The sequence below is a fragment of the Mus musculus genome, chromosome 18 (assembly GCF_000001635.26).
Source record: "Mus musculus strain C57BL/6J chromosome 18, GRCm38.p6 C57BL/6J".
Classification (NCBI taxonomy): Eukaryota; Metazoa; Chordata; class Mammalia; order Rodentia; family Muridae; genus Mus; species Mus musculus.
In genome coordinates this window covers 49,246,094-49,265,147 of record NC_000084.6, presented here as the reverse complement: position 1 = coordinate 49,265,147, position 19,054 = coordinate 49,246,094, and the positions used below count along the sequence as shown (strand labels likewise).

Here is a 19,054-nt window from a genome sequence, read left to right as displayed (position 1 = left end):
GGAGGAGGTCCAGTTAAGAAATAGAACTGGGAGCTAGAAGGACCAGATGGCCATTTGTCTTGTGAGTCACTTGCATTCTGTTCATGTCTCCATTTCCTGGATTTCTTTGAGTACACGTGAGCTGAATTGGCATATCATCAGTAAACAGCCACAGGAATATAGATGCCATTTCCATTTTGGGTCAATAGACATAAATGTTCCAGATTACTAGTCATCTGGCTAGAGTCAGATGGTGCTCTCTTAGGACTGGCTTCATGGCCTTCCACTCAAACAATTTCTTTTTATGTTTAGCTTACACCATTGCATGATGTTACAGCATGTCCTACTTAGTATCCTATTTAGGGAATTTCTCTCTTTCTCTCTCTCTCTCTCTCTCTCTCTCTCTCTCTCTCTCTCTCTCTCTCTCTCTGTGTGTGTGTGTGTGTGTGTGTGTGTGTGTGTAGTGTGCATGCATGCACACATGTGCCCTTAGCAGGAGATTAATTTTGTCCATAGTTGGATACTTTATGCTCTGGGAAATCCCTCAATCCACATCATGGAAAATTGTGTTTGGAGTTATCTAGTATTTAGTGACATTGTCTTTAGCCTTCCACTAAACCACTACAAAGATATTTTATCTGCAACCTAATTCCTTAATAGATTTCTGAGAGCAATAGAGAAATCACACAATAGAAACGCAAGGCTGGAAACATCTGTGACTTTAGAATACTCTCATTCTCTTTGCCCAATACTTTCCACAAACCACAGAGAAAACTACAAATTCTGAATACTTAATTTAGTCTTTGTCCATGAATGGAGGGAAAGGGTGGGTGAAATTGGGACTTTGATCACTAAAAAAATTGCTACCCTACAGACTCCAGAGTGTAAGAGATCATGTTAATGCTAAAGTCAATTACCCTTCAGTTCTCAGCATTGCTGTGTAACACCTAGCTGTTCAATGCCGACTTGATGATGGACAGGTGAGCCTGCTGGTAACTTACAGAGTTCAACAGACATCTCAAATAATCTCCGTTCTGTTTTTAAGATTTCATCTGTGCTCATTTCAGCAGAAGAAACCTAATAAATCTTACTGACCTGCCTTAGCAAGCCTTGAAAATCAAATTGGAAAGCAGGTCTGGGTGATAGGTAGTTCCAGGGTCTTGGGACTACAGAAAAATGATTGAAAGTGATGCCTATACATGTTTCCTACTTATCTGAAATTTCTCTAATCTTCATCTCAAGGGATGTGGCCGCTTAACTAATAACTACATAGACCTGTGTTAACCAATCTATTTCACATTTCAGCTCATCAGTTTGGTCAGTCATCTAATCTTTCATTGGTAATCAATGAGTCCAGTTAGACTAACTGATTGCACAGTTGATAATAAGCACTCTATCACTTTGAGTGTACATTCACATGATCATCACAGACTTTTCATTAACCATTATGACACAGACATACTTTTCTATTCGACACTGTAAACAGAAAAAAAAAATCACTGTATTTCTAAAGTAAATTGAGTTCATCATGTACCTATTTTATCTTCTTTAGATGTTCAGAGAAACAGCAATGATAATGGTTTTTTATATATATATATATCTGTAATATTAATATATGTAATTTGTATATATTAGTATATATTAATATATATGATTGATCTATCTATCTATCTATCTATCTATCTATCTATCTATCTATCTATCATCTATCTATCTATACTTTCAAGTACAGAATCCTCACTAAATGTTATCACAATAGAGCATTTCTGCCAGGCCATGTTTTACCCTTCATCTTGACCTGCTAAAGACAGGAGACAGCATCTGAAGGATATTTACACAGCTGTAATTGCCATCATTGTCATTTCCCTCTCTGTTCCTGCTGAGCAATCAATCTTTCTAAAGAAACTGCAATCACCTCCTGCCTTTTGATCAACATGCTGCATAATTTGATTTCTAGTTAATGAAGTAAAATATACTATCTCAGTTTAATAACTCACATGAGAAATATGATTTTGTGTACTTAATGGAAATGCTTTCAGAAGTAAAAAAATAATATGAAAATAATTAGAAGACAAGATACGTTATAGAACTTCAGAGCTCGTTCCTGGAGAGCTGGCCAGTAATAGGTCAGTTTCTGTCAAGTCAGGCCTGCTCTGAGATCAAAGCAGTAAATATGGCATTGATCATGGAAAGAAAATGACCAGATTCAGATGTACGTTTGTTTTCTTATGTGCTGTGTTATCTTAAAATTTCTAAAAATTTCCAAACAGACATCATAATTGTCAATGAATTTGTAGTTGACTTATAAAAGCACTTTTGGTGGGGCCAAGAATGTTTGGAAGACAATATGCAAAAGCATGAAAGGCCAGAATTGGTGGCAAATTCATTTCCAATGCAGATTGATATGAATAAATGCTTGCTCAGCATCATCTCAGAACAAAAACGTGAAAACACACACTGGGTCTCTTGTTCTGTACCCATCATCAAACACAGAGTTGTTTGAATGGAGATAGTTCTATTTTGATATATTTTGTGTTATTGAAGAGTTTCTTTCCCTGAAAACATGAGATCTGTTTACCTTATATTTAGAAAAATTAATTTTAATAGGCTTTCATGTTCTACAAACTTGACATATACTTTGAAGCCAGAAACATCATAACTCAAATGTTGTTTGCAATTGTATACAATAGTTATATTTTATTTGCACAAATAATACATACAGCAGATCATTCACTTTGTATTTTTATTTATTTTATAAACTTTATATATATGGTATAAAGCAGTAAGGAGCTACTGGTTAAATAATCTCTTCAGAGTGGGTACCGTAAAGACTTAATCAAAAGTTATTAATCAAATACTTGTTATGTATCAGTTACTGCCTGCGGTTACTTTATTTTTGTTCTTTATCTCAAGTGACCTTCACAATTATCTTGAAAGGGAAAGGCCTAGGATCCAGAAGGGTGAGATAACCTCTAATATGTTGATAAGTAGTGAAGTCTGAACTCAAACCTAGGTCTTACAGATTATACAAAACCCCCTTTTTGAAGGACAATCCCCGGACTCTGTTCTCAATTGAAATTACATACTTTGCATGATATCTGGGAAACACAAGTTGTTTAGTGTATGTGCATCTCTGAAAAATGATCTAGCTCTTGTATGTTTATGTTTTGAACAGATTTATAGAGCCAAGCCTGAATCTTAGAAGAAATACATCAGTATGTCAGTTCACTTTTCAAGTTTCTTCTGTCAGAGACCTTATTGCTGTTTGCTAGTAGTGCCCTGTATTAAAGTCTCAGAAAGCAGCTCTCAATTGAATCATTTAAGCAACCTGTTAAATTAGAAAATTATTAGTCATGCTTTGAAGGAAATTTTACTCCACACACATACATGACACAGATCTCCTTGTACAAGTGTTCTTTACTTCCAAATTTCCAAATGTAAAGTGGGGCTGGGAAACTGGGAAGATCGTTGACTCAGTAGACTGATGGACGTCTAAGCATGCGCTTGCAAATCATAGTACCCAGGCAGAGTGTGCACAGCGCCTGGGGAAAGAAAGCTAAGGTTTTCCTCCAGCCTACTATGCATACAGTGCACATGCGCATATGTGTACATTCACCCATGGAAATATGCACACACAAACATACATCAGAAGCAACATTACGCTATTGATGAATCTTAAGTTTTGAAGACCAAATCATCTTTTTTTCTTTGGACTCTCTTTGTTCCTGTCATTCATGAATAACAACCATGTCATTCATGTAACCATTCCTATGATTCTATGAAATGGTTTAACTTCACTCAGAGAATCATTACATAGCTTAAAGGAGAGACTCAACCCAGAAAGGGGGTTTGATCTAGCAGTGGGCATTCTTGTCACCTCCCCGAGTCTTCACTCTGAACCGCTCTAGTGTTAACATCCGACGCATGCATCTGCAGCTTCCCTTTGGTAGTAGATTATGAGGAAGGCATGCAAAATTACACTTTCTTGAGCTCATATATACCTTCTTGCCATCTGATCTACAATTGAACTTCTTATACTGATTTACTTCTCAATAAAAAAAAAGTTTAGCTTTATGAAAGCCCTGCCCAATTAGGGATATACGAAAGGGATATTAAGTAAGCAATGTTCAAGAGCCAAATGATACAGCAGGAGGGTGCCTGTTCAAAGGGAAAGAGTGATATCTTGAAAAAATGGAAATTATATTTAAATAAGTTTTTCAGCTTTGTCTTTGATGTTAACCTGATGAGGTAAATTGCTTTCAGAAGTTAAAATAGAGATCTAAAGGTTATAATAATATCAATGCAAAAATAGCCCAGAGAGGGGAAGAAATGGAAAGTTCATTTAAATAAGTGAATGATTTGTGGAGACGTAATGGCTCTATTAATATTAATTATGCCATTATCCTTCGCTGTTCTCCACATGGAAGTTATCCAGCTTACATCTTAGTGACAGACATACTGAAGTGTAAATAGAGGTCAATAATACGGCTTCTACACATTTAGGTTGTCTGTAGCTCTTTTAAGAAATTCTAAATTACTGTTGCAAACCGTCTAATAGGTTAGACTTCTGTCACTCTACCAATATAACCGGGATATACAACTTCAAATGGGAAACTTCTATTTAGGCTCATTGTTTCAGGAGTTTTGCTGGGTTCTCTTGCTACTGAGCCTATGTTAAGGCAGAAGGCCTCCTGGTAGCAGCTCCTCCTGGCCAAAAGCTCTTTACTTCATGGAAGTTTGGAAGGATAAAAGCAGAGGAGGGATTGATGTCCCAATATCTCTTCATGACTATGTCCCAATGACCTACTTTCCTTTAAAAAGTCCTGTCTTCTCACAGTTCCACAACCTCTCAGGGGTGGGGTCTGTATTCTCTGCCCATCTCAGATTGGTAGGATACTCTGGAAATGAAGAGTTTACTTTTGAATGTTGCTTTCCACTGATGCCCTGTTCCTGGCTTCCAGTTAATATTTAAAAGGCTGATGTTGCCTATTGTCACAATCTGAGTTAATCTTCAAATCTGCATGCATCGCATGGGAAGGGCAAAGGAAAGCAAGAGAGCTCTCTCAGTCTCTGGAGATGCTCCCTTTGGCCAGCCGAGAGCCAGATGGAATGATAGGTTGTTTGGGACTAGCTGGAACAGAGAGCCTGCTTCAATTAAAAGCCATCCCACAGACTAAACATGTTTCTTTATTTAGAAATGGATGGGGGTAGAGAGAAATCATTTTATGTCTAAAAGTCTATCCCATCATTGAAAGAGATGTCTTTTAACTCTGTACATTGCTTTTTTTCTTGTTGAAGCAATTGACATTTAATGAGGAGGAAAACAACATTTTGAAGGTTGTATTTATTTATTTTTAATGCAATGACTGTCCTAGTGTTTGGAAGATAATGTTTTTATGAGCAGCCTGAAATGTTTGATATCAATTTGAGTCCTAAACAGATACATTTCATTAAATTCTCACGATGTTTGTTTTACCCCATTAAGTTCCATTATCAAAATTATTTGGGAATATCTTAAAGGCTTAAAAGTTGTACCTCTAATAATTGCGCAGGTCTCTTCCTTCTTAAAAGTAAAGTGCCATTATAAATGAATCATAGCATGACTTTAGTTGCCAATTTGAATCCCTACATCTGGGAATCGTCCCAACATTACACACTTCCTGTCTGTAGGAGGTAGCATTCTCATTATAAGCATCAACAGCAGTGATTGTGTGCAGCAATAAAAAGAGGCACCCCGAGTGAGTCCATGTGATAAAACAAAAGAAAAGGGGGTATGAATGTCTTGGCTCCTCAACATACGAAGATAATTAAGTTTCCAAACTAATTTCTTCTCTTCTTTTTATAACTATGCCTGGCCTCAAGTATAAATGAAAAAATAACAAAGAACCAAAAGATTTTAAATACAGGAAGGAGGGTGTGTGGTGCCATATGGTAGCCGAAGCAAAATTACCCAAATACTTCAAACCAAGCGGGGATACACTCCTTTCCTTGATCAGGAACCATATGTGAACATCAAGAAGCTGCTTTTAAGTCAATTTAAATAAACCCTCTGTCATCGGTCCTGCAGAGTCATTTTTAAAATGAAAAACAAAACCCAGGGAGAAAACAAACAAACAAACAAACAAAGAATCAGAAAAACCACAGTGAACTTCTTCTGGGATTGATGTGACCCTTGCTAGGTATGGGAGAACTATTTTTGAAGTGAAAAAACAGAGGGGAAGTCCCATAAAGGATAGATTGTCACCAACAAGAGACACTGGATATTTCTGGGAGTGGTTTAGAGAAAAGAGATATCTGGGTCCTAATGATATTCATCCCAGGAGAAGTGGAATTTTGCCTATGGCAAACACCATACACACACACACACACACACACACACACACACACACACACTAAAATCATGGGAACAGACTGATTGAACAATGGGAACACACTAGTTAAGCAAACAAAAATACTTTAAGGTCAATAGTACATGTTATGGGGGTGGGGAAGGATCGGTGGACCCTGGGCTCCTCTTTGAACCTGACCTTTCTCTTACTTCTCTCACAGCCTGTAATTGCTCATATTTTCTTGCTGACTCCCATCATAGCACCTCCTTTGACCTTTTACTTTGAAGTTATCCATTCGGCTTATTTAAACCATACATATTGCTCTAGGGCCAGGAAGCTTTGTGCCATCTGTGGGATTATATACACAGTTATAAACTAAAGACATATAATTTAATTGATAATTTAATATAATCATAGGAAGGGAAGTCCTGACCAATATTTATTGGAAGTCAAAGCATGAAGGATTTTCTAGAGGTCTAAAATGAACCCCGTGAAGATGAGTGAGGCAGCAGTTAGATGCTTAAGATGTTCCTGTATTTGTTTTAGATTCCATGTTGCTTGACAGATTTTCAGTTATGGAACCATACTGATTTGAATAGTTGATAAAAGCTTTAGAATGCTACATTAAGAAATAACTCATTAACAACAAACAGTTCTAGATACTTAATAGCTTAGGAAGCCAGCCGAGTAAAGACTTTTAGTGTTCTTAACTACAACACAATTGAACAGATTAAAAACAAAACAAAACAAAACAAAACCAATGGCTACCATATACTGTTGCTGTTATCTGCACAAATGCCAAGTCATACAATCCCTTTTGGAGATTTGATGCAACAATTTGACATTCTAAAGTTCTTACACTCAGATTCCCAAATTAATATTGATTTCTTTGCACATTTGGGCTATATAAAATGCTAGGCATTTTAACTAAAACAGTAATTGAATTGGTCTAGTGCATTATTTATTGAAAAGTCAGGCTCTAGGCAAATTTACTTATACTTAAGTTTTAATAGGTCAAAATGTAAAAAGTGCCTACACACAGTATAGAATATGCACTTGGTTCTGAAGGTCTACACACATATTAAATATCTTTGCTTTAAGCTGGCTTTAATAGCATTGGACACTTTGATATCTTGTAGCATATAAAATTAATCACCAAATGCTTGTTTTCTGTTACAAATTTCTTATCCATCAGTAGTACCCATCAGTAACTCCAGTTATTCCTGTTTTATGAATCATTTGGGCTTACTGGCACAACCTTACAACCTCGGATGCTGGGGATGCAGAGTGAAGCCATCCGTAATGAGAAATGAGCAAATGTGACTTTGGGTCATTGATGTGTAGCCTTGGATCCAGAATGAGGACTTCCATCCCTTGTCCGTTTTTATGTTCCTTATTGAAAATCAGAATATGCAACTGCCAATGTGGTTCAACAGCTCACTACAACATAGTTCATTTCAATTGATCTGGAAGTTCAGGGTATTCAGTTTTCTAAGTGGCTAGCCCCATTTACATGTCGGCACAAATCAGTGTAGATCAGACCAGTGAACCAGAGCTCGAAAGGAAACTCTCCAGATCCCATCCAAACTGTTATTGGAGCAGACTTGCCCTTTGGTAAAGATGTAGTGGAATGGAATAATGTCTCCTTTGCCTGCAGACAAGCACTCAAGTGTTGTCAGCTGTGCTAGAAGAGGACATTAAAGCATCTTCTACCCAAACAAATGGAGCAACAGATTCTGAGAGCAAAATACAGTTCCTCCTCAGCACTCTGATGTACTTTGTTGATGTGTTCAACCTCATTTCCCCACTTAAGATTATTTACTGATATTCCTTTCAGTTTGGCTTCAAAATATATTGTGTTGATTATGTGGCTTTAAAATTATGCATTTTTGCACATTGATTTTAATTTGGAAAATACAATATAAGATATGATTTCATACATCAGTGAAAGATCTGTAGCCATGAACTAATATGCTAAATTAGTTTTAAGTTGTAGTCTTAAATTATAGAATGTTGACGAATAATAATCACACAAGCTCTAGATCATAAGGTAGGTTTACCTAAATGAATAATAATTCTGGTGGCATGAATATCATGTATAAGCTTCATGTAATTATAGTATTATGTCTATCATTTTATCTCAAATTTTCTTATCTTATGTCTTGGCCATGTACTGAGGATTCTGAGAGTATGACACTCACTCTCTGGGGGGGGGGGGGTTGTGCTTTTCTTTGATAAATTTATCTGGGCTATCACAGTCTTGTTTGAAACTCTAGGAATATGTTTTTGGTATTTTTAGCTATAAAATATAAGCCAAAAAATAAAAAATAAAAGAAGGACGCCATAGGTGATACTTGGCAAAAAGCTTAAACTCTCAGGACCCCTTTACTTATCCATCTGCCTCTAGTCCTTTATGGCTCATTTCTGTAATACCAGGCTTTAAGCTTACAAGTCTTTGATGGCTTTCATGTAAGCAATTTAATATGTACTGAATTACCCTGATCCTCAGAGCTGGAACGGTATATTTATGCAGGTGATGGACCGCAACCCTTAAGTTTCCTCACATCAGGGGTTTCAGACTTACTGTGAGTGTACTTTAGATTCATAAAATGAGTTTGTTTTGTGCTTTGCACAAATGTGTTTTCTTGTTGGAGGAAGAAGAGAGCACCCACAGGAAGTATGCAATTTCCCCCTATTTACAGGCTTGAAATTGAAGCCCAGTAGTTCTCTTCTATGAGGGTTGCTGAGGGTCAGACTTGAATCAGATAATAAATGCTATGGTTTGGATAAGTGCTAATCTTGGATAACATTAAGGTCTCTCATTGTCATACTGTTATTTGTTGGTGAGTCATAAAAGTATTATTTGGGTGTTAAGCCCCGTGCATTCCTCTATGAGTTTGGCTCTTGTCCAGGCTTCTTCACTTGGCAACATAACCTCTGTTGACCAAGATGCACAGACCTGAAGCCCAGGAACCATCCAGAAATTCCAGTCACCCAAATCTGCTTTTATCCACCTATGGCTCATTTCCTTGAGTACAGAGACATTTTCAGTACAACTGTTTTTCAGTGCTGCTGTAGCCATCATCTCTGTATCACATTGCATTCCTTCTAATCCAACTGCCAGAGAGCAAACAGTAGCTCTTCAAAAGCTATTAGAATGTTTTGACTTTTTTAAAAAAATGTATTTGTGATTAAGAAACAATCACATCAGTCCTTTCAGTCCTTTCTCTAGCTCCTCCATTGGGAACCCATGCTCAGTCCAATGGTTGGCTGCGAGCATCTGCCTCTGTATTTGTCAGGCTCTGGTTGCAACCCCATGAGAAGAACAACAATATCAACCAACCAGATTCCCCACCCCCCCAAAGCTCCTAGGGACTGAGACACCAACCAAAGAGTACACATGGAGAGACCCATGGCTTCAGCTGCATATGTAGCAGAGAATGGCCTTGTCAGGCACCAATGGGAGAAGAGATCCCTGGTCCTGTGAAGGCTTGATGACCTAGTGTAGGGGGATGTAAGGGTGGGGAGGCAGGAGAGGGTAGGTGGGAGGAGAGCACCCTCCTGGAGGCAGGGGGAAGGGATATAGGATAGGAGGTTTTGGGGGGAACCTGGAAAGGGGATAACATTAGAAATGTAAATATAGAAAATATCTAATGTATTTTTTTAAAAAGCAAAAAAGAAAAAGAAAAAAAAACAGTTACATCTAAAACATCTGTGTTTACTTTGTGCAGTCTGATCCTTACCTACTTTTGTGCATGCTTTGAGTCATTTACTCCTTTGATTAATAACCCTGGCCTTAGTTTTCTTTCCTCGGAAGCCTGAGCTCATTCTACCAAGAACCTTCACCCTTGGTTCTTCTGCTCAAAACACTCTTTTCTCTACTTTTTATATATTTATCTTCTTAGTCTCAGGTTAATGTTATTTATTTGTTGAAGGTATCCCTGAAGGATGTGCATGCGAGTGTGTGTGTGTGTGTGTGTGTGTGTGTGTGCGCGCCTGTGTGTGTATGTATGTATCTATGTATATCCTGTTAGTTTTGGGGAATATACTATAGGACTTATTTAATATGTATGGCCTGCTCATATGTGTACACTATCCAGAACACATTTGTATTATGTCCTTAAAGATCGCCTTTGTAATATTTTGTTTAATGGGAGCTTGTTTCCCCTCTGTGTTTGCAAGGAATTTTAACGATAAGAAGTCAAGGACAGATGCTTGGGAACTGATTGTCTTTGTTCCCATCCATCAGCTATTATTAAAACTTCCACAGTAAACTCTACACATGTCTCTTCTCCATGTAACTCCACTGGGATAGATATGTGCAAGTTTGTCCCTCATTCCTCCAGGACTTTATGCATGCACCTTCCTTTTGCTGGTTTTTATCTGCATCCCTACTCTGCCACTAACCATACCTGGCTGGATAACTGTTTTTGGAATCTATTAATATGTGAGGATAAGAGTGATCTTAGAGATATAAAGCATTGTCTCTTCTTTACCTCAAAATTATTTCTCTTCATCATGTATGTTTACTCACGCATTTTTGCCTGGCTCCATATGAACTTGTGAAAATGAGACAGTGCATCCTTTAGCATCTCTCTGCCAACCTGATCCATGCCATAGCACAGAAGGTATTTAGCAAGTATTTGAGGAATTAAATGATAAATGTACCATGAAAATGCAGGGAAGACGCTTACAGGACCATTAACAAGTAAAGGACTCTGTCTTAAGGATTCCATATAATGAATGATTCTCAAAGAAATGATGCTTTGAAAAAGGCAAAACTATGGAGACTATAAAAGGATCAGTAATTTCCGAGGACTGGAAATATGGGAGTGATGAACAGCTGGAGAACAGTTGTTAACAGTTTTTTTAACTGGTACAACTACTCTGTATGATGCTGCCATGGTGAATATGAGCCCTTGTATATTTGCCTAAGTCCATAGAATGCATAGCACCCAGCATGTAGTTAAAGACACTGAGTGATTACTTGTAAGTAGAGAATAGCCACTTGTAATAAATATATTACTCTCATGGAGGCATGGAAATAATGGAAAGACTATTTGGATATGGGGTAGAAGGTATATGAGAAACCACACCGTCTGCTCCATTTTGTTCTGTGAGCCTAAGCTTTTTCTAAAACACAAATTATGTTAAAGTTAGATGTATTGAATTTTATGAAAAGAAATATTCTTGTAGAAAAACATTAGATATTTGATAACATTTTCTAATTATGACTTCAGAATTTATGGTTTGTGTTCCTTATGCACATAATTGCATATATTTTCTGGGATACAAATTTACATGTTTGCTTGTATAATAGATTTGTAGTAATCCCAAGCACTGCCTTCATCTCAGCTCTTGGAGACGATATATTTTTTACCACATTTGTATTATTTTTAAAGTTTGGTATAGAGAGTTTTGTAATAACTGCTAGGATGTAAGTGGGGGAAGCCAACAAGAGAAGCTTGGCTAAGAAAGTACAGTGAAGCCATCACTGCGGGGAATGTCTATAGCCATCAAGTAAGTACATAATTCATTGGAAGGCTTTGTAATGTGCTCTTGACCCACATTTTGAATTGCAGAGCATGAGTAAACTAGGACTAGAATTCCCCAAAGATATAAAATGGAATAGACAATAGTTTTACTTATAAATAGGAAGGATGGGAGTAATGAAAAATTAATCTAGGAGTTTCAAAAATATCTGCACTATGAGTGATAAACAGTGTCCGGCTGTGATATGCAAGCCTCTGTGTTCTCAGAAACTTGAAGTAATTTTCTCTTATATGTTGGTTCTGTCTCTAGTTGATGGAAACTAAATGGGCACAGGGGGAGTGGAACTAGAAACGACTACAGCAGTGAATGGGAACTAGAAACCAGTGACAATATGAGACTGGAGACAGAAGGGATTACTCTTTGCAAACATCTTAGTTCTGACATCTCAGAATATACCCAAGATGTTAGAATCACCCATCTTTCTAATTCTAATTTGTTAAGTACTCATTTTCTGTCAATAAGTCATGGGTATGGTTTGCCTTTTGCTTTGAGCTGGTTGGTACTATTCTTTTCAGTAGTATCATGTGAGGATCAAGCTTTTGAAGTGCTATCCTCCTGTGGCCACAGCCAGACTAGTACTGAAAATTCAAATACTTGGTACCAGCCTGGAACTGATGATTGCATATTCTAAGCCCTGAACACACAAAGAGTAAGTCCTGATGGCTCTGCTCTCAAGAATGTCCTCCTTCTCTGTCTCTTCTGATGAAAAATTCTTCCTATGGGTATGGGAGAAACCAAATACCTACAGAGCCCAGAGTAGGTTGAGAAGTGTTGCCCTTTCACTTTTGGGAAGCCCCACATGTAGGTTGGAAAACCTTTGCATACTGAAAAGAAAAATCCTTTGTTTTAAAAGTATTTTTCTATTTTTTGAGATTATAAAATAATTATATCATTTATGACTTCCATTTTGTCCATCCAAACCCTTTGCTCTCTTTCAATGTTCCTCATTTAAAATTGTTGCTACATAGCATTTGTTTTATATATGTATATGAATATGAATAAGTATATGTATGTGTGTATGTATGTGTATGTTTGTATATGTGTGTTATATGTATGTGTTCCTAAATATATAATTATAACTTTCTCAGTGCTCATAATGGCATTTATATATACACATTTTCAGGGCTGACCATTTTGTATTAGATAACCACTTGATATGTTCTTTGCTTGGGAGGGATACTTCTCCCTTGCTCTTGCTCACTCTTGCTTGCTCTCTTTTGTAGTTACCCTCATCTTAACTCTGTCTCTTAATTGTAACATTCCTTAATAGCAAGTAGTTGCTTGTGTAGGGTTGAGGTCTCTAGAAATCCCTCTTCCAGGTTTACATATATACTTGTACCATCCATGTTCAGGTACTGTGAACTCTATGGGAGTAGTTTCTGGTGTTTCTAGAAGACACAATATTATGGGCAACTCTTGATTCCTTTGGTTCTTACAGTCTTTCTGCCATGTTCTTCTGCAATGAGCTTTTAGCCTTAGGTGGAGGAACTGTGTTTTAGATGTATCTACTGGAACTAGGCTCTACAACCCTGTGTTTTGATTGGTTGTAGCTTTCTGGAGTGGTATTTGTCTGTTGCAAAGAGAAGTTTTGATGAGGGATGATAGCTACCCTTACATGTGGGTGTAAGGACAAACATTTAGAATGTACTTCTGGATTACACTTGTTTCGTGAAGTGGCAGTTTTCATTTCTTCTGTAAGATCCATGACTTCATTAGTCCTGGTTGGCTAGATATCCAGTACCACAAATACTTTGAATTTTATTGAATGTATAGTTAAGAGTATAGTGTAATTAGAGAGCTATTAGTCACTACTAAAGTATGGGTGACACTTCTGCATACTTAGTGGTAAGTTGCCATGCCGGCCACTGACACAGTTCATCCATATCATAGGTAGGTAGAACTATTCTCTCCTTTGAAAAGTTTCATGATGCCTTCTGGTACCATGAAAACTAGTCATTTGGGAGAAAGTTTTCCAGTCAGATTCAGGTTGGTACCTCTGGGTCCTGAGTCTGAAGTTCATGGTATCATCAGATTAAAAATTTGCAACTTACAGCTAGGGGTCAACAAGAGGAAGTAGCTTATAATGTTTGGAAAATCTCTTGGACAACTCTGAACTACTTAAAAGAGGGTTTGCTCATGCCTGGTACTGAGTTTTTGTGATATAGTCAATGACTCTTAATGAGAACATTGGCAACTCAGATGGGAAAATTTCTTATCATATATTGTTTTATCATATGTAGTACCTCTCCTGGGAATGATGCTTTTGTTTTAGATAATACATGATCTATCATTGAAGAAAATTATGAGTGATTTGCTCTACATGGAAGATCAATCATATTACTTGGGAGAGTGAACACAGTGAAATAAGCATGAGGATTTTTGTTAATAGTCTTTCTATACTCATTCACTGTTGTTCAATAAGCAGAACCTATACTTCACTGTACTATGCTATATACTGCACTATGCCATACTATACAACACCAAACACTGTTCTATGCTATAGTTTACCAGGAACTATAGTATAATATTCTATACTAGAAATTATACTATACTATCTTTATACTATATTTTATTCAACTCTATTGTGTACTATATTATAGTATACCACACAATATTATAAACTCTACTATATAATATACTGTCCTACATTCCATACTATACTCTACAGAATAGTATACTATAGTGCACCATGCTAAAAAGCCTACAATATACTATATTATTTGATATTCTATCCTGTACACTATCTGGTGGTAGGTACTGTAATAAGCTATATATATTGCACTATACTTTTAACTATAATATACCATAACATAAGCTATACATTAGACTATCTTGTATACTACATTATACCATATTACACACACACACACACACACACACACATAGATGCGTGTGTATACATATATATTATACTACAGACTACTATGTCTTGCTATACAATAAAGTCATACCATTATACACAGATACAAGAGACATAGACTAACAAAAGTCACATGAACAAACATGAGAAACTTCCAAGTTGTTGCTAAAGATAGTCCCGAGACTCCGAAAACAATATAGACTACTGCTGTTGTCCTCAGTTGCCTCCAAGAAGAATGTCAAACTATTTTGCTGAAGATACCAAATACCCCAGATATACATTTTTAGATGTTTTAGAGCTTCTCAGTGCAGTCTTTTATTTCACTATGCAGAACTTAAAAAGACTGCTTGCTAACATTAATTCTTTGCATAAAATGTGTTCATCTTCCTATCATTGTGTCTAAGGAACAGTGGATTACTTACAATAAGCCTTCTTGTAGCAGAGAGTGTTAGTGGAAAATTCCTTTATATTAAGATAATACAGCTACCGAGTCACTATTCAGCCATCTTTTACAGACTAAGTAATTCAATTATGTTAACTTTAAACCATAATTAAACTAAAGATTGTTTTAGAAGAATTACATCACAATTACTGAAATAGTTTCCAATTAAGCCAGGTGCCTGGCAAAGATGACTGCGGTTAGTGGCTTTGATAAAACCAGGGGTTCACATTTTGTATTATTCTGCGCTGTAAATTTCCATATGGCCATGGCCTGGAAGAAACAAACAAAAACAGCACATTCAAAATGATCAGCTCATTGAACCTTGATATGTGAGTGGATAACTCAAGAGAGGAATGAGTCATGTTCTGCTGATCTGAAAAACTCCAGAGCACAAGACAATCTGTGTTCTAGAATTATCAACCTCCAAATCCAACAGGGTTGAATGACGCTGGCCCTAGAAAGATTAAGTGCAGGCTTGGAGCCCCTAGGTTGTCATGTGCCTTCAGGTCACTTTCTTCAGTCTCTGCCTGGTGGCCGGGTATGTGGGCTAGAGAACTTCCCTTCTTTGTGGTCTTCAGTGCTGTATTCTGATCTTTCTGATTTTTATTTCTCTTTGTTTAACTGATGCTGCTGTTATGACCAACTACTATGTCACATTACCACCTTGTCATCATCAAGGGAAGTGTTTGCTCTCAGCATCTCTTCCATCTTATTCCATCTACATAATTCTCACTTTAAAAATAACAGGTGGAATTTAACACACTTGGTTGATACCTCAGATAAAAAAAAAATATGTATCCATGGGAACTCAGTGCCCATCATTACCCTGATTACCTTCTTTTAAATGTTCTCTTCTGTGTACTCTTGAAAGCGTTAGATAGGGAAGATGTGGATCACTTCAGTGGTCCCAAGCTTCCTTCATGTCTGACGTGAATGTGAAATGGACTGGGGATGTGGATCAGTAGCTGGATGACCTCTCAGTTTCAACTCTTTCTGGTGCTAGAGTTCTAGCAATTCAGTGTTTTCAGGGTCAAGACTAGGGTGTGTCAAGGAAAATATCAGGATGCAAAATTTAAGGAGCAGTCATAAAAAGTGTTTTTCGGTGCTCTATTCTGAGTTCTCTGATTTTGTTCCTTTTTTTTTTTTTTTAACTTATGCTATCATGGTCTCAATTTTATTTTCTCCAAATTTCTGTGTTATAATAATAATGCTTGATACCTCAGAGTGTGAACATAGGGTCCTTCAAGAGGGACCCCATTATTTTCTATGGTAGAAAATATTGACTGTCTTTCTTGAATAGACTATGCTTTAGTTTTAAACAAAGGGTCTAATTTTCATAATTTGTATTTAATTATTAGAACTAATTATCTGCCACCTCAATCCTTTTATTTGAATTTAGGTTAAACCATGTTTTTCTCTTTCCTCTTAAATATGCACACACTCATATTGTGTGTACGTATGTTTGTATGTGTGTATAACAAAAATTCCAATAACAACAAAATATTTATTGAATAGAAAAAAAGAGACTTTTTAAAGACAAAAACTGTTCTCAGTAGTCATCCAGAAAATTATTGATTGTTGAGAGCCAGTGATGTGTGAAGAAATCAAAAGTCTTTGATGATGGAGGTTCTAAAGATTTCTACGGTGCCACCAAATCCAATAATTCATATTTATAACAGAAGGATTAACCTAAATCATCTCTAACTCTCTCATGAAAACATTACAAAGGTAAAGAAAATTTATTGAAAATCACATGTTCAACTCTTAGCTGGTTGTCCACGTTGTGTGAACCTTGACTTTCTAAGAACTAAGTCAAAATTCCAAGGGAACTTGTTCTGATGTAGCACTAGTCCCAGCCATTCTTCTGTGTAATCTGTATGTAGCTTTTAAAATATGCTTCCTATATCACACTTTTAAAAACTTTTATTCTCTTGGGCAGGAAAGTACATGGTTGGGGATGACTATGAACTGAAGAGCAGAGGACATAGACCATCTAAAGGGAACACCATCTGCCAGGTAAGATATGACTGCTCTTTTAGATCATTGCACCCAGTTTTTAGACCTTCTGATTCTCTACCTCCCCCCCCCCAAAAAAAAAGAAAGGAAAGAAGGAAAGAGAGAGAGAAAGCCAAGACAGAGACATGTATACATACATACAGATAGACATTCCAACTTTAATACTGAATCTCCTTATTTAAAAATATTAGCAAGCATTAAAAAAAAAAAACCTATACAGGAGAAACAAACATATCTGCTCCCTTTCTTTGGTATTTTCATAGAACTCAAGAAGAGCAGTACTAATGTTTACTGTCATTGGGTTTCTGATGTCCACTGTGTGAAACCTGTATAGTAATTTTCACAATAGTTTTCCCCCAGATCTCAGCTGATAGGTTATCCTTGGGATTTTTTGTCTTATGAATTTGTATGTTTGTTTGTGGGTCTTAAATTTTATCTGAACACAAGTTATTTTGGTAAATATATGTTATTTAAAACAGTATTTGGTGTATAGTAAGCAATGTTTAAATGTTAACTATTATTAGTAGAAAGATCTACAAGGTATTTTCTGTAGGAATTGTAAATTAATGTTCTAATTATTCTATCATGTTATCCCAAAGAAAATCACCTTTTTTTTCATTTTCAAAAAATTCAAGAAGTATTTGAATATATCTTTAAAATTCTTTTGATATCCAGAAATAGCTCTACTTTATTTAAGGCTTTAATGTGCAAAAAATCCAAAGAGAACTTTGCTAGTTTGCAAGCTTATTTTTCTTACGTTTTGCGTTTATATTAAAATAACCTGCACAGCTTCATTTCTTATCTAGGTTGCTCACAGCTGGGCAGGCTTGGGGGATTTTACCTTTGCATCTGAGAGTACAAATGTATCTATCAATATTCTATTTCCCAAAGGCACGTAATATTCATGAATAATCACAATTATCACAGGAATGTTTAGAGGTTATGACTGAGCCATTCCTCCACAACTGCTGTAAAGAAATTTGTATTGGAAAATATGGCGCTTGATGGTACCAGTCTAGTCCAGGGCCCACCTTCCCATCTTCAAACCAGCAATGAAGTGTTCTGCCTCCTTCCTTATCTTGCATTCACTTCTTCTTTAAGACTCCCAGTCTCTCCTTTGAGCATCAAAATCTTTCTCATTTTCAGTGTTAGTTTCAGATCCTGTTTCTTCCAGGTAAGTGTTTCTCTCCATCAAAGTTATAATCGTCCTGTGTTAGTCTTAATGTTTCCTTCTGGAAGTCCTCGAATACATTTTAGCCTTTATTAGTGTCTGTTAGTCATACATGCCAAGGGAGCTTCATTGTGACATTTTCATACATTTCTGTAGTAAATTTTGACCACAGTCACCCCACTGTCTCCTCTTTCTCTTGTATTTTTGAAGCTATTCACCAAGGCCTTACTATGCATATAACTTTTACGACTCTCTACTGTGCCTTTATGATGTTCTATAATTTGCACATATATCGTGAAGCTTCATTCCCATGTAAATAAATCACCTTTCTGCCTTGGTTTCGAAGTATTGGCATCATGCTAACTACATGATTATTCTTAGCCATAAAGCCTCCTAGAGCCTTCAGGTGCAGTGCCACCTCTCATGTTTCCCTTCTGTAACACGTGAGTTGAACACAAAATAATACTGAATGAACTATTCAAAATTATATAATCAGTTTAACATGAAATTTTCATACCTTTTATCTCACAAAATTTTCCCTCTGTTTAGTGATGTTCTTAATAATAATGTTGAGTTCTTGCTTAATTCTTGAAGTTTCCAGATAGTTTGGGAGATTAAATTCAGATTGTGAAATTTATCATTGCCACACTTTCTGATAGAAGGCTGCCTTGGTTTCTTTTCAATTGCTGTAAAAATACACACAC

At 36.6% G+C, this 19,054-nt stretch overlaps 1 long non-coding RNA gene across 2 annotated transcripts in view; it reads left to right on the top strand.

Annotated features, from left to right (window-relative positions):
• Nucleotides 1–18,769, top strand: part of Gm32870 — a 90,466-nt gene extending 71,697 nt beyond the window's left edge. For both annotated transcript variants that reach the window (XR_386214.2, XR_386215.4), the window contains exon 3: nucleotides 17,103–18,769. This is a non-coding gene — a long non-coding RNA (predicted gene, 32870). The remainder of the gene's footprint in view (nucleotides 1–17,102) is intronic.
• The last annotated feature ends 285 nt before the right edge of the window (nucleotides 18,770–19,054 follow it).